Here is a 22,026-nt window from a genome sequence, read left to right as displayed (position 1 = left end):
CCACTAATAAAAAATAGTTGTTTTCCATTACAAAAGCTTTGAAACCTGAAAATGATGGGATGAAACATTCCTAGAAGCAATATAGCAAGCTAAAGGCTGAAAGAGAAAACAAATAAGAGAACGAGAACATGCCATCTTGTTCCAACGACTTACCACCACCCTTTGACTGCAAACCCCACTACCACCTCCAGCACGATATTTCACAAAAGAGCAATGCTCTAAACGGGTATGACATCAATTTTTGATGTGTCTTCAAATCTCAAAACAATACCCTCTAGGCTAGCTAGAAAGATACACTGGGCCCATTGGCATCCAGTTGTTAATGGCTCAGGTGGAGGGACAATCATAAGCACCTTGTCATTTCGCTGAACAACTCCCATCACACTAACTGTGCTACCTTCTTCGAAGTACCTACAAAACATCAATTACAGTTTCATAAGATTTAATCACACTAGGCTACTGTTACACGCTTCTCTCAATCCTGATTATTAAAAAAAAAGGCCATTTGGTTATCAGTTATGAGAGCCAAGAGTTGAATTTATGCATTTATGCATTGGACTACACTTCATGCCAACCAAGGGGCCCCCCTCCCACCAATGAGACGGGAAGAAAAAAGACACATGAAATTGAACCTTTGGTGGATATTTTCAAACAAATGAATGAACCAAGGGGTACTAAATTTAATAGTCGTTAACCTACCCTTCTTTCAACTGCATTACACGATCATCACTGGAAAGGTTCCTCTCTCTAAGCCATCGGACAAACTCTGGAGAAAAGTCTTTGTTTTCTGGGTTAACATCAATAACGACAGAGTTATCAACATACAGAGTCAACCTAGCACCATAGCCAGTCTTGACCAATGCTCTTAATCCAGACTGGAAATCAGAGATGTAGAAGTCGACCACATGCCTTTATCAAATAAAAAAAACATAAAAATCAATATAAAAAACTAACATATGTTGCAAATGCCACTGCACATTCCTAATGAACACAATGTTTCCATTAAAACTGACAAGTCCAATCTACATGAATCAATAATGAGATGGAAACAGAACTTAGAAGGAAAAAAAAAATGTGGAAAACGAGTTGAGTCAAGACAATTTGATAGAACACTCGAGTTTTGATCAAGTCTTGAGCACAATATCAGGCAACCACAACTTGCTTGAACTCAACTTGATTACAATCCTAATCCCCAGTTTATGTCTAAGCATCATATTTGTTTCGAGAAGTGCTAGATCTACACAAATAGCTTACAAAAACAAACATACACAATTATGTGATTTGATGTGATATGTTGGATCTATCTTACAGAAAAAAGTGATTTACAATCTAATGTATCACGTCAAAACGTGTTGGTTTGTTGTAAGTTTGCTTTTGTAAAATCTCTTAGTAAACCAAGCATTTCTCATTTGTTTCCACTACAAATTTGCAAACAATGAAAATATAAGATTTATGGGTCGAAAAAGGTGACCAATCGTCCAACCAGAAAGATCAGTAAACCTTTAGGGTTATGAACCATGTCACCATATTCAAATAAAAATCATTTATATATCCACCTAAAAATATAGAAAATGTCTCTAGAAATCCCATGGAAAGGTGATGAAAAGACTCAACTCTTTATGAACTCCTGATGGCACCTATGAAGGTAAATACTTCAATTACTCACCTCAGATGATCTTAGCCCCCATGTAAAACGACAGTGTGTAGACTTGGCTAGCTTAGAGTCCCATCCTCGATACTCGTATAAACTGGTTGATGTATGTACACATCTAGGAACTTTCTGAAATGATGACTCAAGGGGCACATTACCGCAAGTAACCACCTTCAAGGACGAACAAGACAACACAAACTTTCTTGAACTTCCTCATGGGGAAAACATAACAAGCCGTAAAGTTATGCACCTTGTGATATCCATTCACAAAAATCATATTTCTGCTATCATTAATGCCAGTAGATAACTAGTGTTCAAAATCTCTCTCTCTCTCTCTCTCTCTTCACATTTTGTAACGCCCGTCCTTGTGATGAGACTTTTTATAAAATGATTCTAGAAAAGACGACGGGAATTACCATTCGTTTTAAAACTTTTTATTTCCATACCCAGGGTGCAAGACTTTACGTTATAAAATAAATGTGTTTTGAGAATAAAAGAGGTTTACAGCGGAAAACATTAATTTTAACAATAAAAATACCTTTTATAAATTTAAACACTCATGCCTAGACTTCCATGCTCTTCCCCATAGGCTGTGTCCGTCCTGACGCGTACTACTCATTCAATCCCTATGGGGTGGGGGGTGGGGGGAGGGGCATACATAAAAACTAAAATGAGTTGATGACTCATAAGCATTACTTCACACAGTTAAAATATAATAACATAGGTTTTCATTTATGAATTCATCATAACATACCTACTATACGTACATGCGTTCATTTGAAAACATCACTGGACGGAGTTTTTCTTTTAAAAGAGGCTTTATCTTCGTAAAACGTTTCTCCCATCAATGCCTTCATTTCTTAAAGAAAGCCATGCATTCATACATTTATACATTCTTTTTTATCACTTTCATATGCCGATACACACTATTATGCCCCGTGTGTTGAGGTTAGCGGTCTTCCTTTGGACCCAGACTCCACCTGTGGCCACGGGTTGGGAATCCCTTTCATGGGGGGTAGCACTGGGTGCACTGCTAGTACTACTCACTCGGCATTGCAATCTACCCAGTCGTTGGTACCCTTTCCATTCATTCATATGGTCGTTTCGTATTTTCATACATTAAACGTTCATTCCTTTCTTTCAGTTTAGTCATTTCCTTTTCAATACTTTTCATTTAGCAGTTCATTCATGGAAAAATATCATTTAAGAGCATGGGCTTAAACATCATATTTCATGGCATCCGTAAAACATCAATTCATGGCATCCATAAAAGCATCAGTTGGTAGGGACCTTTTAAAACAACATACTTTCTTCGCGTCGTTTAAAGTATCAATTAAAGCATCAGGCACAAGTATTGACATTTCTTTTCATAGAAAATACATAAAATAGATACAACGTATAGTCATCCATTCACATGGGCACAATTAATACTTTTGGGTGCGTAAAAAGGGACTACCAAGGAGGGGCCTTTACATACTTATGCCTTTGAACACTTAACATGCTTTCGCAAAAACATCGTTTTGTAAGGCATCGTAAAGGAAAAGCGTTTCGTTTTCATTTTCTTGTATTTTAGAAAACTCTAGAAGAGTATGAATGCAATACTTACCTGAACTTCATGCTACTTTCATATCATGCAGGTCATTCATGTGCGTGTCAGATGGCAACCTACATGCATACATATAACCTTAACGTCATTCTCTATATAGTACATAAGCAACTTAAACTACAAATAGAGCTACATATCACTTGGAACACTCTTCTTCTATCCTGTGTTCTTACGTGCCATTTACTATACTAAAACCTTCAGGATCTACTTACGGTCACTACATCTTCGAAACTCAAGGTTTTGCCTCGAGTGCTCATCCACTAAAGTGAACCCATGATTCACTTTACGCTCGACACTTCACCACACAGAATGCCCAACACTTCATTACACAACACATCACAATACAACGAACTCCACAATACTAACAGTACAGTCCACAACCTAACCAACCAACCAACCAACTAACAGATAACATAAATAACAAGGAAGAGAGGGTTATACCATCGTTGGGGTTAACCCATGCGTTGTTCGCTGACCGTCACCGTTGATGACGTCGGAAGGGTCGTACGTGGTAGCTAAACTGCGTACGATGGCTATCCACCATGTATGATGGCTATCCACCACATAAAGTGGTGGTTTGGGTTTAGGGTTAGGTAAGGAAAGGTCAAGGGAGGCAGAGGGTGGTCTCATGGTGGCTGGGGTGGCGAAGCACGGCGGAGCCGTGGGTTTCCAAGGGAAACCCATGTGCCTCAAGGCATGGAAATGGAAGGGGAAGGCTTGGTTGGTCGTGGCTGGCCATGGAGGGGCTTAGGGGGTTGCTAGTAGAGCTATGGTGGCGAGGTGGAGGCCTATGGCGGCGGATCAAAGCCAATGGGTGGAGGGAGAGTCCGTGAGAGTGTGAAAGAGAGGGGGCATGCTTGAGGGGTAGATCGGGGCTATAGGTGGTTGGGGTAGGCAAACGATGGCCAGAGGAAGCTCCGGTGGTGGTGTAGCGGCCTGGGTAGCTGTGCAAGGGTGATAAACCCGTGTGTGTGAGGGAGAGTGCCCGTGCGTGTGAGGGAGGCTATGGGCCTCGGGTCAAGGGGAGGAGGAAGGGGAAAGGAAGGGGGAGCTCGTGGTGGTGTTCAGTGGTCGTGGATGGCCGCGTAAGGCAATGGAAAGGGTTGCGCACGGTGAAACCGTGTTTGAGAGGCTGCGTGCGTGCGTGGGGGAGAATAGCTGCGAGGTGGGAGATAGGTTTGCCGGTGAGAGCTCGCTGGCAGGAGAGGACGTCGGTGGTGGTGGCGGTGAGACCAGGCGTCGCCGAGCTGGACTGTGGAAGAATCGGGTAAAAGGGGGGAGACTTACGGCACACGCTGGGGGAGAGGGAGGAGAGAGAGAGAGGGGAGGGAAAAGTGAGGGAGAAAGAGAGAGGGTATGGGTTTTAATCCTAATCCCTTTATCTTGGGATCTTCAAAACGATCTAATGGTAAATAATTCAAACACTGATTTGAAAATGCGTAAATATTAACTTAATTAAAAGCCCTGAGAGAAATTAAGGTAGAATATTATTTAAACTAAACTTTAGTTTATAAAATAATATTCCTTCATCATTAATAAAATGATGAAGTCTTATTTAATATCTTTAAAAGAATAAACCATTTAATTAATTAAAGCTTTCAACATAATTTAAATCTCATAATATTTTAAATAACTGAAATCATTTAATAATAATATTAAAATGATTTCTGACAATTATAATATTTTTGTAGCTCTTCAAAAATATTATAATTGTCTTATTAAAAATCAAGTTTAGCTTAGTAATACTGAAAATACCTCATATAAATATTTCCAGTGCATTTAAAACACTGGGCATACTTTAGAAATCACATAGTATCTTTGAAAACACGTCATCTGGGTTCGGCACGCATAATGAAGCTCATAGTCGCTAGAGAGAAGGGGCGGACTGTAGCATAATTTCTGTACTCGGAATTTACTTACGTCAGAAAGAGAGAGCGTACATAAGAAGGAAGGAGTAGGGTGTTACACATTTGATGTTAAAAAGATTGATTTTACCATTGCAACAATAGATTTTTTTAAGTTCTATTTTTTTTTTTTTTTTTGGATCTTTGTAAATGCAGGATTAACTTATAAATTCTTCAATTGATTCTATTTATAAGAAAACTTGCCACCACGTATGTCAACATAAAATTGCTAGATTTTGTGTAAGAATTTTGTGCTCCCATGTCTAAGAACTCTAATCATGCCTAAAATGTTAAGCCTTATTTTCTAGCATGAACTTTCACATGTACAAGTCAAGTACTCTGACCTTTCTAGTAATTCCCTTTATCATTCATATAAGCATATATATCCCAAACAAGGGGAAGAGCAAGGATAGCAAATAAAGATATAAAAATGAGATCAGGTTCTTGAGTTTTTGTACCCCAGAAACCTTCACGTATTGCCCACCTTTTGCAGTTCTCAGTTCAACGGATAATGCAAAAACTGTGATGAAAAGAATTGTTACAACAATGAGCAGAATTGAATTGTGTACCGCTCCAAGAATAAAACCACCAGCAAGGAAACCCATCACAAATATCAGAATCACAGACCACAATATTGGCTTTGGGAAGTTTCTTCTAAAGGAATATTCATCATCTTGGCCAATGGTAGTCATGGCTGGGTTGTGAGCAACAGAGGAACCGAGTATTTTGACTGATCCCATAGACTCTAAAGGGCCAGAAGAAATGGGCCCAGATGTAATAAGACCTGTTGCAGGAAGAACTGGTGGGATAGGGCCAGTTTTGGCATGTCACTCCTAGATTGGGCACCAGATGTCTTCTTTATACGATTACCATGCTTATTAAGTGGCCCAAAATTTGATTGTTTCAACGAAGCTGAACTGGACAAACCTGAAGATACTGGACCTAAGGTGTACCTAGCCCAAGCTACTGCATTAGCCATGATGGTCCTGAATGCATTGGCACCTCCAAAAGATCCCGTCCTTGAAGCAGCATTATTCAACTACCCGGATTTCCTAGACATAGAGCCATCCATGGGGATATCAAACATTTTACCCAGTTCTCCAGACTTCTTGACATTGCCACCAGTATAGGGCATGGCAGTTGAAGTCATTGTTGGAGTCCTTTCTCTTGGCTGCTCAGGTCGGCCAGAGACGTAGAGGCCACTGCTGAGCTGATGAGATGGGAATCTGGAACCCATCAAGCTCTTTTAAGAGAATCCAAAAGAAGCCACACAACAAATGACTACAAGTATGTTGAAGTGATATTCAAAGTCCTACTACTACAAATAAGGAAATTTGAAGACTAAGAGGTGTTAGAAAGAAAAAATTAAAAATTGTGGGAACCAAGCATCAGGAGTAAAAGTTCGACTCTATACAACAAAGTATAAATTTATGAGGCTGGCGAGACCGGTAGACCGATAGGGAGGTAGGAAACTAGCTAGCGTAGGCAGCAAGTGGAGGCTTAAAGTTTAGGTCTCAAAGAGCAAGGCGTCAAGTTGTTCTTGCCCCCTTTAAAGTAAAGAGGCCAAAGTGCACTATTTTCCAATCACAATCAAAATTTCCCAATCAAACAAGAACATAAGTCTTAACAAAATTTCAAGATATCATAGTACGAAAATAAAGAATGTAACATAAACGATTACACATTCATAAATTAAAACCCAGAAGCCAAATTTGAATGAAAGGCCATTGAATAGTAACAGATCTATCTTCTTCTCAAACAAATTAGTAAAACCACCATGTGTACTTTGTAATTCCCTGGATTGTATATAGGCAGGTTGTAAATGGGATCCTACATTGCTTGGGAGGAACAAAGGGGCTCCAATCGTAAAATTGACTAATTCTTTTCGCATATAGGCTCATATGTAGCTTGGACCTTCCTTAGGTCATTTACAAATGGTATCAGAGCCAAAGAAACCATAATTACAGGACTTGAGCCGTAAACCTATATCATGGAATGGCCTAACGAGGACACTGGGGATTTAATGGAAGGAGATTGTAATACTCTAGATTGTGTATGAGAAGGTAATGAATGGAATCCCACATTGTTTGGGGGGAGAAGTTCAAGCTTTTTATATTAAATCCAAGGGGCTCAATTGTAAGATTGAGTCTGTCTGGAGTATAGGCCCATATATAGCTTAGGCCTTCCTTTGGTCATTACAACCTTTGTCGCTTACGCGCTTTATTGTTATGCTTCGAAGAAATTTCTAGATTAAATGTCAATTTGGTAACAATTTTCTCTGAATGGCTAACCAAAGTATAAATGAATGCCAAGAAATAGACATGTTGTGCCACACTAGATGATAATGATATACAACAAGGCTACAAAACTAAGTTGGTGGAAGTGTGTTAAAGTCACCAATGTAGATAGTCTAGCTGGCATTCTAGGGTGCAAGGTGTCATCCTTGCCTATGAACCTAGGACTTCCATTGGGGGCCACTTTCAAGGCCAAGACAATTTGGGATGGGTTATCGAGAAAATTAAGCAGTGGTTGGTTGGTTGGCTGGAAGGGAAGATTAAACAGGGGTTATTTGTCCAAAGATGGTAAGATTACTCTAATCAAGAGAACTCTTTCTAACCAACCTACATATTTCATGTCTCTATTTCCGTTTCCTCCTAGTATGGCTGATTGTAGAGAAGCTGTAGCAAGACTTCCTTTGGGGTGGGTTATGTTAAGAGGCACAAATCACCGAGGAAGTTGGGCCAAAGTAGGCGGTACTAAGATCTTTGAGAGTGGATTGGGTGCTAGGAACTTGCTCTTATTTGAACGTAAGACTTAGGTACCGAATCACAGAAATGGGCAAGAAGGTAACCAAGGAGATGGTGCTCAGTCATGCCAGTGCTTGTTGGCTGGCCAGTACAGTGGAAGAATGTGTTTTATCAGAGGGAAGGAAAGACTTCTTCAAGACATATAGGGATGGAATCAAAGCTCTGTTTGCTCATAGGAGGTCTAACGCTTATGGGCACTTTTTGGAAGTAACTGACTATGGTGGTGGTAGGGGGTCATAGTCTCTTAGCCATCTCAGAAGGAGTGGAAGGAAAGGGTTGGAAGAGCTTTTCAATGGAGTTAAAACAGAGTTTGGCTAAGAAGGCTCTAGTCCTCGCACCACAAATGGACAAAGAGGGTAGAGAAAGGGAAGGAGATTGTGAGGCAGTCTAAGTCATACGCAGAGGTGGTGGTGGGTGGTGCAGGGAAAAGGGAGACAGCGCATGCAGTTTCGAGTCATCCTTTAGCGTTTGAACAAAAACACAAAAAAGGAGGCATGACAGGGGAACTTTTGGTGGGATTTGGTTTGAAGAGGGAAGGGACAAGACACGAATTACCTAAAATGGATAGTTGGACTCTGTTCCATGGCTGTCCAGGAGAAAGAAAGTTGCAGAGGTATCTGCATAGTTTGAAAAAGGAGGTAATGGGCATGAATGAGGATTTGAAAATGTTTTAAGATAATCAAAGGTTTGGGGCTAGGCTTGGGCCAAAGTATGCGGCCCCTAAAAATAGGAAAAAGGAAGTCTGTTGGGTCTAATAGTTTGAGACCAGACAAAGGTAAGGCCAAACTTGGGCTGGGCCACATAAGCCCTTTTCGCCTCCCAAACCCAAAATGGAGGCCGAAGCTCCATGGGCCCGTGTTTGAGAAGAGCTCCACTTCTGGGCCAATTTCATAGTTCAACAGAAGTCCTGGGCCCATGGATCCACTTCCGTTACACCAGCCAGAGGAGACCCTTATCTCGGCGTCGATAACCTCCATCGTCGATCCCAGCAACCCCTACATCGGCATTCCTTCGTCGGTGACAACAACTCCTGCGTAGAAATGCATGCAAGCTTTTACAGAACACTCGGGGGAGGCTTCTGACCTTGGGGGGCCACAGATTCAGTCACTAGCACTACCTAACCTGTCCCCAGTCATTATGGCGGAGAAGGCGATAGGTTTGGTATCTAAGAAGTCCATAGTAGTAGCGGAGTGAGCAGATTCATCGAATGAGGACTTGGCAGAGTTTGTGGAAGGCTTGAAGCACTGTGGGAAGACACAGATAACAACGATGGGACCCTTGGCTCTGGTTGTTAGGCAGTCCACAGTTCCGTCACGTGATCATGGTGTAACACCGAGGTCTAAAATAGGGTTCATCGAAGTTGCACTTACAAGGTCGCCATAGGTGAAGGGACTTGCTACCAACCCAAAATCTCCAATGGAGTTGTTGAGGAGGCACAAGATTTGAATAAGGGTTTATCGTTAGTGCCATTTGGAACTACATCGGGAACTATGTAGGGGGAAGATGTTGTCCCCTTGGTATCTCTTCCTCCATTAAACAATATAGATGGATCATCTTTGGATTGGGTTTTGCAAAAGGTTAATGAGATTCAACATATTGTGAGAATCTCACATGGAGGATGTGTAGACCAATTTAAAGCACTACTCACTGCGATTGGAGGCGAGCCACTCGCGTGATACCAAATCAAGTTTTAAGAAAAGCAGGAAGCTGAAGTATCTTTCTTGTGCAATCAACTATGATGCTAAAGGCGGTAGCTCAAGTTGCTTTGAGGGTGTTTTATTCCATAGAGCATCTTTCTCATAAAGGGTGTTTCGGGTGGAGGTTGGGCTACGGGAAACATTGGGTTGGGATTGGTGAGGTGTGTCTTATTCTAACTCGGGCTTAATGTATTTTGAGTAGTTTTTTGTGGGCTTTTTGGGGCAGTAGGAGCTCTCTAGTATGGATTAAGGATTTTCTTGTATACATGTAGTGTACTTAGTTACTCCTATTGAAATATATATATATATATATAATACTTTTACTTATAAAAAAAAGTGTCGTTTGAATAGTGAGTTGAGATGAGATGAGTTGAGATCAAAGTTGAAAGTTAAATAAAATATTGCTAGAATATTATTTTTTTAATATTATTATTATTATTTTGGGAATTAGAAAAGTTGAATTGTTTATTATATTTTGTGTGAGAATTTGAGAAAGTTATAATGATGAGATGAGATTAGATGAAACACTTTCACTATCCAAATGGGGCCTTAATCCTTTAAAATAGAGCCAAAGCCCAAAAGCCATAGAACCATTTCGAACAAAATTTAAGGCAAGTAAATTCCAAAAGACTCAGAAGGTAAATAACCCAAGGAACTTCATGCTAACAAAAAGCACCAGAATCATCCACTTACATGAAGGTTCCTAAAATCAATCCCATATTTTGGAAAAGAAAATAACTAATGGCCCCTCTAGGACATTAAATTACTTGTCAGAAGTAACTAATAGCCTAATTCCATATAAATTGCATCTCCGTATGTTGGATCTAAACCAGATTTGGAACTAAAGATCATAAGAATTATATAGTTTTCAGATATGTACCATCTAGAACAAAAGTTCAAGCTAGACAAAAGCATATCACATCACCAAATTAAGGAAATTGCTAATAAGAAGAAACTTCAAGCTGATAGAGTTTAATGACATAGATGTTATAACTTTATTGGTTCCCAACCAAGAACCCAAATCATTCACAACGTCCTATATATCCTTCTTCTACATTTTAACCAACCAAGGACACTAACCTAGAATAAAGGTGACCCAGGTCCCAAACTTCAACATGATTAAATATGAAAGTAGATCTCCTATATTTGGAAAGGTGTCAACCATAGCAGCAACAGACCTCTATATATTAACCAAGAAATAAAACAAAGCACTCCCTTAACATCATTCTGAGAGAGGACAAAGGTGTTATTATATCACTACAAGGGGAAATGGAGATGAAGTCGTGTTATTAACAAAGCACTCCCTTGGTGGAATATGCTTGCCCTCCGATACTTGATCCCAGAAGAAGTCACTCCAAAAATTACGACCCTCACTTGCCCAGGGAAGGAAAATGATGTGGAGGTCAGAGTAGAAGCTTTGGGGCGTATTCGAAAATGGAGATGAAGTCGTGTGTATGAAGTGGGTGGATTTAATTGCAGGTAGCTGAATTGGGGAAGAACGTGGAAGTACTGGGGAAGAACGAAGATGATTTTAGAAATGGGTAAGGCTCGGGAGGGGAGGGAAAGGGGGAAATAAATTAGTTTTGGCACCCAGACCTTTCCCGTCGATTTCATGTTGCTGCAACATGTGATTTTATATCCCGTCGATTGTTTTCGCCGTTAAAAGCCATTTAATCACTGCAAATATATAATTTGGACCGTCCCGGTGTTTTTATGAGGATTAGATTTTAAAATGTGCGACGAATATTTAATCGCTGGCAATAATATATTATTGCGGCGATTTCTTTTGCAGCAGACATACAATTGCTGGGATAGGGCCTATTTCTTGTAGTGTATATAACATTTGATTTGAGAAACATAAACAATGAGAATTGAATACTGACCAAAAAAATAAAATAGATTCTTTACTTTCCATTTTCGTCAACAACAAAACATACTTAAAGGAAAATAGTATTGATGACCCATATTGTAATCCACATTAATTTTCAAGAACAAAAAATATATATTTTCACAACCCTAATAATAGAAGCGAGGCATACCAGATCAGCATTTCGACCTAAAAGCAAGGCAATGGGGATGATTTGGAGAGCAAAGGAATATAATGTAGTTATATATATATATTTGATAAGTAATAATGTAGTTATATATATAGGTGCAAAGCAATGTATTAAGTGGTCTGTTAGAGTTGAATGTATATGGGGAGAGGCTGAATGCTAATAAAGACGGATGGAATACTGAAATAGAAGAAGTGAAATAGATGGGGAAACGAAAATATTGATTTTTGAGAATACCTTCCAGCCGGTTCAACTGTCTATCCCCAAATAATAGCCCCCCAATAATAACCCTTCACGTAAGTGGTTCAATTTATGTATCCTGCATCCACCCTATAGAAGATCACAAACTCCACAAAAGCTTCTGTGCCCTCATCTTCCACCCTGACCAGAGAGACAAACCCAGAGAAAACCAAGTGTAATGCCCCTTCATCTTCCACCCTGACCAAATCCAGAGAACACCTTGCTGAGTCGAGACAAGCTCCTTCCTGCAGAGCCAAGAAGGATGGAGATCGTCCCCCCCCAGTCGCGAAGAACTGATCTCGCGACCCCCAAGCACCCATCCCAAACTCAAGAGTCTTGAATTGTCCCATTCAAGAATACTGTCCCATTCACGAGCTGAGTTTTTTCTTTTCTTTTTGGTTCGTTTGGCCTTCGACAGAGACGGAGACCGAGAGAGCAACTTGAGGTGGAGTCGAAGGCGGTGAGAAAATGGTAGCGAGCTGAGCATTGCAAATCTAAAAAAATGGCGGTGTGGTTTTCATAGGGTGATCGACACTCAACACTCTGTTTTCCTTTTTTCTTTTATAAGAAAATGAGATTTGTGTGTTACGGTGGTGCTAGGTGCTGTCGGCGGTTGTGGAATAAATTGTGCTTTGTTTTTGCTCCTCAAAAATAGAGGTTTGTTGGGCGGCATCTGGGCTATTTTCATGGTGACGATGGACTGATTTTGAGATACTGCCCAAATGGCGGTGTGGTTTTCATAAGGTGATCAACACTCAACACTCTGTATTTTCTTTTTCTTTTTTTTTTGTATAAAAAAATAAGATTTGTGTGTTACGGTGGTGCTAGGTGCTATTGGCGGTGGTGGAAGAAATTGTGCTCTGTTTTTGCTCCTAAAAAACAGAGGTTTGTTGGGCGGCATCTGGGCTATTTTCATGGTGACGACGGATTGATTTTGAGATACTGCCCCATTCACCACTCTTTTTTTTTATGGTAGTGCTGGGTACTATCGGTGGTGGTGTTAGGAAGAAATTGTGCTATATTTTTTTAGGTTTGTTGGGCGGCGTCTAGGCTATTTTCATGGTTGTTCAAAGCTTGCTATGGAGGTTAGACGTGGGACTTCGCGGTGCACTTTTCTTGCAATGCCATGCAATGCTCGGTTGTCTCATGGTGGATTGATTTTTTTTTTTTTTTTTTTTTTTATTGTGGCAAGGGTGGTGGCGCACGATGGTGGAACTAAGATGGTGTCAGACTGGTGGCGGTGGAACTCTGCTTTTTTATCGTGCGGTGGTGAAACTGGAAGTAATTTCCTATAGTGAATGAGTCTCTTTTCTTTCCCATGTGAACGAGTGTATTGTAAATTTGATGTAATTTGTGATGTGGCAGTATATGTATGGAAGGCTGTTAAACAAAGAAAAACAGCCCGACCGGCTAGAAGGCCCTCCCTTGATTTTGTAGTAGTAATGGTGGAAGTTGTACTTCTGCTTTTGACACTGAGATCCCATCTCCATAGCTGTCACCATCCCTTTCTCTCTAATGTTTTGTTTCCTCTCTATTTCTCCAAAGAGCTGCAACAACTGGTTGGTTGTCACGTCACACAGAAAGCCACCAAACTCAGGAAAAGGATCTTAAAGCAAGAATTATGTTAAAAATTATAATTACCCCGAGGTAGACACCTTCCCCTCTCTTTATTTTTCTCTCTGTTTACTGAGTTTTATTTGTTTTAAGGCTTTACTGAGTTTTATTTTATATTTTTTTAAATTTCTTTTCATATTTTTTAAAAAAAATTAGAAACTCGTTAAAAATACTTCCTTAATAAGTAAAAAAATATAAAAAAATAAAATAAAATGAGAATCGGCAGCTTTTGTGGGGATCATTTTCCTTACTATGAACTATGAAGAATGATGTTTATTGCTAAAAATGACCAAAGTGGTTCGAAGGGGAGAAAGATTCATTCTTGACCTGCTGAGACTATTCAAGTCTCGATCGGTGTAATGTGGAGTCCCCGGCACTGATCTGGTGCGGTTGTACGGCATTAGTTCAACTATATAGCGTCGGTGCGTACATACATGGCGGTGAGCAATAAATAAATGCAAAAGAAATAAGAGACGGAGACACACAGATTTATATGGTTTAGCACAGGGCCTATGTCAACGAGTCGTTTGAAGGAAAAATCCACTGTAATATCCATATTTACAATCTCTCATAGTCTCTCCTCCTCATTGTATAATGAAGATCCTCGCTATATCTTCTAGTGGAGATCCCAACGTTGGAGTCCCTCTCGTGAGATTGAAAAAGTTGAAGTCGAAGAAAGTCCCCCTAATAGTCATCTAGAAGCCCTGTTTATCCTTTACTCCATTGTTTTATTTCTCATCTTCTCTTTTTTATGTCATATCTCAACTTTTCATCCTGACACCATTTTTTGTACTCAACTCTTTGTCCCCCCTTCCTTCTCTCTTTCCTCCTTCCTGATGAGTTCCCTCACATTGGACTGGGCTTGGAAACCCAGTATGGGCCTGAGATATTTTATCCCCTCTAGTTGCCCGCGATTCTTAAGGACAATTCACTCTAAAAGAAGTTGTTGGAAATCTTCAAGATAACATATGTGACTAGGGTAGTTCATAGAAATCTGTAACAAAATAAATTTCGGGAGTAGATCCCTTGCCTTCCACTTGCGTTAGGCGATAAATATTTCTCCACGCAAGGCTAGGCGGAAGATAGGCTCGTGCAGGCATGGAGCTTGGCTTCAACTGGAGATGTACTCGACTGCAAAAAGTTCAAGGGCGAAACTCGGTGGGAGATGTACTTGACTGCATAAGGTGCAAGCAAGTGTAGTCAAGCAATCAATTTACTTGCCTGCCTATTCGAGCACTTGGGAGGCTAGGCTATCCCTGACCTTGCCCTCTTATTGACTCGTTACGAAAATGGTGATAAGCCGGGCAGCCGAAAGACTGGACTCACTTATCATGAGGGAGGTCAAGCAATGCATAAGACTGGACTCGCCTGTTGTTGTCGCAAAGCATATATTCATTTGACGTTTTTGTTTATGAAGGTGTTGGTGGATTTTTCCTCTCCGATGTGAATTGCTACTAACGTTAGAGTTTGTGTGTTGTAACCCATGCAGAGTGGTCAAGGAGCTCTTTGACCACCTGGGTCCACCTTAAACAGTTGTCGAGCCAGTCAACTTGTTCCAGAAGCTAACCCGCACATGACAATTTTGGAGCTCGGAGGCATGCTAACTCCGAAGGTAACCCGCTGGCAGTGGTTATGGACGAGTGTGGGCACCCGAAATTTGTTGATGGAGATGTCGCCTTGGAAGTAATGTCAAGTAGTGCGTAAGACTGAACTCGCACTTCGCTGTGAGAGGGGCCGCGTAACTTGGAGATTAGATTCGCCTCTTTAGCCTCATCGGGAAGGTGAGTAGTTGAGCAGTTCATAAGACTGGACCTGACTTGTCGTCTTGGATGGAGGTCGAGCAGTACATCAGACTAGACTCACCTTGTTGACCCCTTGCAAGTGCGAGAAGGGGGTCTAGTAGACTGGACTCCCCATTGATTGAATGGAGTTCAAGTAGTACAACAAACTGAACTCGCCTCGTTGACTGGATGGAGGTGGGGCAGGACATCTGTCACACCCCTAACCTCCGCTTGGGATGGAACAAAAACTTAGAGCATTGGGACATGTAACACAAGGTTACATACACCCGTTCGTGACAGTTAATAGACAATGCCTCATATAAAATGCATCTAACAGTATGTAATAACCGTAGCGGAATAAGGTTGACTAAATAAAACTTATACCAGAATAAACTAAAACATTTCAATTTCATTCATAACCATCGTTAGTTTAAATCATAATGTAGCATAATCATAGTACAGTTATTCTTGCTAAGAAATCTCCATGGCTAAATCAACTGCTTCAAGCGTTCTAAAGTACGAAGGGTTAGAACTATAAACATCAAGATGAGGTCATCCAATCTTTTGTCTAGGTCCAGCTCCTCTTGAATCAATCAGATTGTAACCAACCACTATTTTCTCTCTCGATTGGTCACAAGTCTTGCCTTTACATTTTAAATCTTGAATTTGTGTTTTAAATTTAGCAGATGATTTTTAAAGTAAGTCGAGTATTTTAAAATTCTCGAAATATTTTAAATTTTAAAAATTATTTTAAATGGGGTATTTGCAAAGCCTATTTTTAAAGTAAGCCTCTTTATATTTTTGAACCCCCGAAAATAATATAGTTTTACAAAAGCATTTTATTTAAATGATTTTATTTCTTTAGGAATATTATTTAACATTCATTAATTTATTCTAAGTTAAAAACTCTATTTATTTAGATGTTTTTATTTTTCTTAGAAATATTTACTAAAACCCATCATTTTATTTTAAGTTGAAGACTCTTATTTTCATATCAAGAATAAAAGTTGGTTTAAAACTCCGCGTATTTCCCTTGCAACTATTTCAATTTATCTTTTATTTTAGTTGGATTTATCTCTACCATTGAATCCAAATTAGGAACCCCTGGATGTAGGACTAGGATTAAAACCCTGACCATTTTCTTTCCTCTTTTATCCCTCTCCCCCTTCCCCACGCCATCCCCCCCCTCTCAAGCCGGAACCCCAACCATGACTCTCTCTTCTCCCTCGCCTCCACCGTGCCACCACCATCGACAATGCCACGTCCACCCACAGGCCGTCGCCAGCCGACTGTCTCTTCCTCCCTCTCTTCAGCTCTGCTTCTCACCCTGTGGACCTCTCTCTCAATATCTCCCTCTCCTCCTCATGATTTCGCAACCCCCCCCCACCCCCATGGCCATTGTCACCGCCAACAACCGAGCTCATCGCCACTCCTTACCGATTGACCACCCCTTCTCACCCTTCTTGGTTCCTTTCTCTCCATCTCCCGATCTCCCTCTCCCCGTTTCTTTATTTCTTTGTTTCTCCCCTCCTGCCGCCATGCGCCGCCACAACCCCCAGCCATCAGAGTCCTCTCCACCATGGCCCACTACTCCACGCCGTGGTGGCACCACACACCTAGCTATCCTCCTCCCTGAATCTCACTCCCTCTTTGTTTCACTTGTCCTAGCCGCTATCCGCCACCCACAACCGCTTGCGGCTCCTCTAGCCACCACCCATGGCAACACCATTGCTAGACATAAATCCCAAGCCCCTGCTACCACCTAGCTCCTCCACCTTATGTTATGTGCCTTCTTCCTCCCAGCACCCAGTGAAAGTGCAGAACATATAAACGAGAATGAAACAAGAACAAGAAGAAAGAATGGAAAGAGCAGAAAGAAAAGAATGAATAGAATGAACAGAAAGAACCAAGAATCTACTTCAATTCCTGGAAGAGATTTTCGAGTAATCTCCAAGCTCCTTACAATTCAGACTCAGTAAGTTCTTCGATGCCTTTCTGCATACCCAAACCTTCCTTTTATAGAACAAGTTCATGATCTAACTAACTAACAGATTCTAACTTGACTAACTAACTTTTGTTACAACAAAGAAAGGAAACGACGTTGCCCTATTAACTAGAACGCACCGTTTAACTAAAGCCGTATTCTTTAACATGAATTCAAAACGCATTGTTCCATTAATTCCTTAAATGCCCAGTTTGATCTGGTAGTTAATTTCGTTGCTCGCACACTTTGATCCTCAGACATCTACTTCTCATTTCTTCCACAATCATTTCTTCACCAGAACACACTTCACATTCTCCCCCTCTTAAAGGACTTGACCACAAGGCCTTCAACCAGAACAAACTTCACAGCACAGTTCCCACAAGGTGTGGGTAAAGTTGTCTCAACTTCCACAAGCTTTCCCAAGAAGAATCCTCCATTGCATCCCCCACCCAACTTACAAGCACTTCTGTCGCAGCATGATTACCCTTCTTTGAAACTCGTCTGTCCAGAATCCTTTGAGGCTCAGGTTGTATTTGACCACTCGAAGCAGTGGGAGGTAATGTTGGCAAAGGTACAATAGTCTGGCCAATTTTCCTTTTTAAATAAAAAAAACATGGAAAACTGGGTGTATTTTAGATGAGCTAGGCAAGTTAAGTTTATAAGCAATAGATCCCAACTTCTTCACAATCTAGAAGGGCCCATAAAATCTTGGAGCTAGCTTCATGTTATGCCTCATTGCCACTGACTTCTGTCTATAAGGTTGGAGTCTTAAGAAGACCCAATCACCCTCTTCAAAAGATCTTTCACTTCTATTTTTGTCAGCATAGAATTTCATCCTATGCTATGCCTTCTTCATATTATCTCTCGATAAGCTCCATAATTCTTCCCTTGATTTAAGCTGCGTATCAACAACATCATTAGAACAAGTACCCGATACATAAGCCATCAGTTTTGGGGGTGCATACCCTTAAAGAGCTTCAAATGGGGACATTTTGATGGAAGAATGCATAGTAGTGTTGTAACACCATTTAGCAAATGGTAACCATGAAGTCCATTCCTTTGGCTTTTGACTGCAATAACACCTTAAGTACCCTTCCAAGCATTTATTCAAGACTTCTGTTTGACCATCTGACTGAGGATGGTAAGAAGAACTGAAATCCAAAGAAACTCCTTGTATCTGAAATAATTTTTTCCAAAATGAACTAGTGAAAACTGCATCTCGAACAAAGACAATTGATCTTGGTAACCCATGCAATTTGAAGACCCCAGAAAAGAAAACTTGAGTAACTTTAACAGCTATGTAAGGATGTGAAAGGGGAAAGAAATGGGCAGATTTGGTTAATCTGTCCACCACAGAGAAGCCATTAGAATTGGGCAAGCCATCAATGAAGTCCATGGAAATATCCAACCATGGAGATTGAGGTATAGAAAGTGGTTGTAAAAGACCAGGGTACTACACAGTTTCATACTTGCTGACTTGACAAGCCTCACATTCTTTCACCAATCTTCTTACATCTTTCCTCATGCCTTTCCACCAAAAATCTCTACTTGCCCTTTGTAGAGTCTTATGATACCCCACATGACCTGCCTATGGGTTGTTATGAATGAACTGTAGAACCTTGGAATGGAATGAAGAAGAAGGAATGACAACCAACTTCCCTTTCCTTAGCAACAAACCTTGCTGAATAGAAAAATGTTTAGGTGCCTCCTCACCTTGCTGCAACTTAGTCACAATTTCAGAAAATTTAGAACATGAGGAATAACTTCCTTTCAACTCTTCAATCCACAAGGGAGCTGGGAAAGAAATCATTGCAAACACTGCTTGTTCTTCCTTATTTCTTCTCGAGAAAGCATTAGCCACCAAGTTCTCTTTGCCTTTCTTGTAATCAACTGAAAAGTCATAACCAATCAGTTTAGACACCCACTTGTGCTGTGATTCAGTGCCAATCTTCTGCTCCACCAAAAACTTTAATGCCTGTTGATCAGTTTTGATTTTAAAGGAATGGCCCAATACGTAAGGTCTCCATCTCTGGACAGCAGACACTAGAGCTAAAAGCTATTTCTCATATGTAGACAAAAGTAGTGCTTTTCCCTTCAAGGCTTTGCTATAAAAGGCAATGGGCTAAGAATCTTGCATCAAAACTGCCCCAAGGCCCACACCAAAAGCATCACACTCAATGGTGAATACTTTGGTGAAATCTGGTAACCTCAACATAGGAGGATTGCTCACACCTGTTTTCAACAACTCGAAGGCAGCAGCAGCTTTATCATTCCAACAAAAGGAATTTTTCTTCAATAAATCTGTTAAAGGTGCTGTTATGGATCCATAACTTCGTATGAATTTTCTATAATAACCTGTTAATCCTAAAAGCCCTCTTAAAGACTTCAAGGTTTTAGGAACAGGCCATTGAACCATGGTTGCTGCCTTGGCGGCATCAGTTTGTACCCCTTTCCCATAAATAATGTGGCCCAAGTACTCTATTTCATGCACACCAAACTTACATTTAGACATCTTTGCATAGAGTGTGTGCTGCCTCAGAATGCCCAACACAGTTTCTACATGCAACAAATGATCAACAACATTTTGCTATACACCAAAATGTCATCGAAAAAGACCAAAACAAACCTTCTCAAAAAAGGTTTGAAAATGCAGTTCATCAATCCTTGAAAGGTGGCAGGAGTATTGGTAAGCCCAAATGGCATTACCAAGAACTCATAATAGCCTTCATGAGTTCTAAATGTTGTCTTCTGAATATCCCCTCCCTTACTCAAATTTAATGATATCCAGCCCTTAAATCCAACTTGGAAAAAATCTGAGCTCCAAATAATTCATCAAGAAGTTCATCAATGACAGGTATTGGGAATTTATCTTTGGCGGTTTCTTGGCTAAGGGCTCTATAATCTATACACATAAGCCAAGTCCCATCAGCTTTCTTAACCAATAACATTTGTGAAGAAAATGGACTTTGGCTTGGTCTTATTACACTAGTTTCCAACAATTCATTGACAGTTTTCTCTAACTCATATTTCTGATAATGAGGATACCTGTAAGGTCGAACTGAAACAGGAGAAGCTCCATCCTTCAGGTTGATTGGGTGATCAAAATCTCTTCTTGGTGGCAATCCAACAGGTTCAGCAAAAACATCATTAAATTCTTTAAGCAACTCAGCCATTGGTCCTTCAGAACAAACTTCAGTCTTCTGTTGCTCCACAGGCATTAACTGCAACAACCATGCTTGCTAGCTTATAAAATCTGATTTAATTGCCATAGTTCCTGACATCATGTGAACTCTGGTAGAATTCAACCCTTGCAACTTAATCATCTGACCACCCCACTCAAAACTCATTGACATATCAATAAAGTTCCATGTAATGGAGCCTAAGGTTCTCAACGACTGAACTCCAAGAACTATATCACATCTCCCCAAGGTTAACACATGAAAAGGCACAGAAAATTTTGAACCTTGAATCTTGATTAATTCTTCACCCCTTCCCTAGCTCAAAATTTTATCACCATTGGCCACCCTCACTTGCAAACTGTAGTCTTTTCTGACATTCAACTTAGCTTCTTGGACCACCAAAGGATCCAGGAAGTTATGTGTGCTTCCAGAATCAATAAGAATTTCGACAAAACAAGGGCCAATATTACCATGCAGCCTCATAGCATTGCCATTACTGCACCCAGAAATGGCATTAATAGAAACTTCTAAAGTCCCATCACCATCACCACAAGCCTCCACCTCCTCAATGATCACAGATTCTTCAAGAACAGGCTGGGAACCTTCATCATCAGCTTGGATCAAATAAACATGAGATTCTTGCACACATGACTAGGATTCCATTTTTCTTCACAATGATAACAAAGGCCTTTCTTCCTCTTCTCATCCATTTGTGAAGAAAAAACTCTCTTTGTTGGCATTCCATTCTTCTGAAACTTGGAACTATCCTCCCAGTTTCCCCATGACTCTTAACAGGCAATGCTGTATTTTTTCTCCAAGATCTCCTTGATGCCAAAATATATTCCTCCTGGATCTTAGCAAGACCAAAAGCATCATTAAGATTTATTGGATTTAGCATTCTTACAGGAAGTCTAACCTCATGGTTAAGACCACTCATAAAACAGCTCAGTTTATGCTTTTCTGACAACCCTTTCAGTCTATTGGACAAGGCTTCAAACTGTGCTTTGTAGACAGCCACAGAAGACACTTGTTTCAATCGTGTTAAAGCCTCCATAGGATCATCATAGGCTGTAGTACCAAACCTGACTAGCAAAGCTTTGACAAAAGATTCCCATGTTGTCAATATACCCCCATCCACAGCATCTTGGTACCATACGAGGGCCTCACCCTCCATATGATATGAAGCCATTAAAAGTCTTTGATTCATCAAAACTTGATGATATTCAAAGTATTGTGTTGTTTTAAAGATCCATGCTCCTGGATTAGAGCCATCAAAATGCAGAAATTCGAGTCTAATTCCCCTTGGAAACCTTTCCTTTGGATTCACATGTCTCCCAAAAGAACTTTCTTCATGATTCTCCTCCCTATGAGAATTTACTTGCTAAAACTCAACCAACGACTTCAACATATCAGATAGTTGATCAAGCCTTCCGTGAATGCTATTAATAGCATGATTGTGGTCCTCTAACTGCTTCAAAACTCCTTCCTGTTGTCTTAAGGCTCCTTCCT

The 22,026-nt window shown here is 40.4% G+C and overlaps 1 pseudogene; it reads right to left on the bottom strand.

Moving 5' to 3' along the window:
- Positions 1–218: 218 nt before the first annotated feature.
- On the bottom strand, positions 219–6,410 carry LOC121247512 (annotated as a pseudogene).
- Positions 6,411–22,026: the final 15,616 nt, after the last annotated feature.

This window comes from Juglans microcarpa x Juglans regia, chromosome 1S (assembly GCF_004785595.1).
Source record: "Juglans microcarpa x Juglans regia isolate MS1-56 chromosome 1S, Jm3101_v1.0, whole genome shotgun sequence".
Classification (NCBI taxonomy): Eukaryota; Viridiplantae; Streptophyta; class Magnoliopsida; order Fagales; family Juglandaceae; genus Juglans; species Juglans microcarpa x Juglans regia.
Note: the sequence above shows the minus strand (reverse complement) of the source record. Positions and strands in the feature narration are given on the sequence as shown.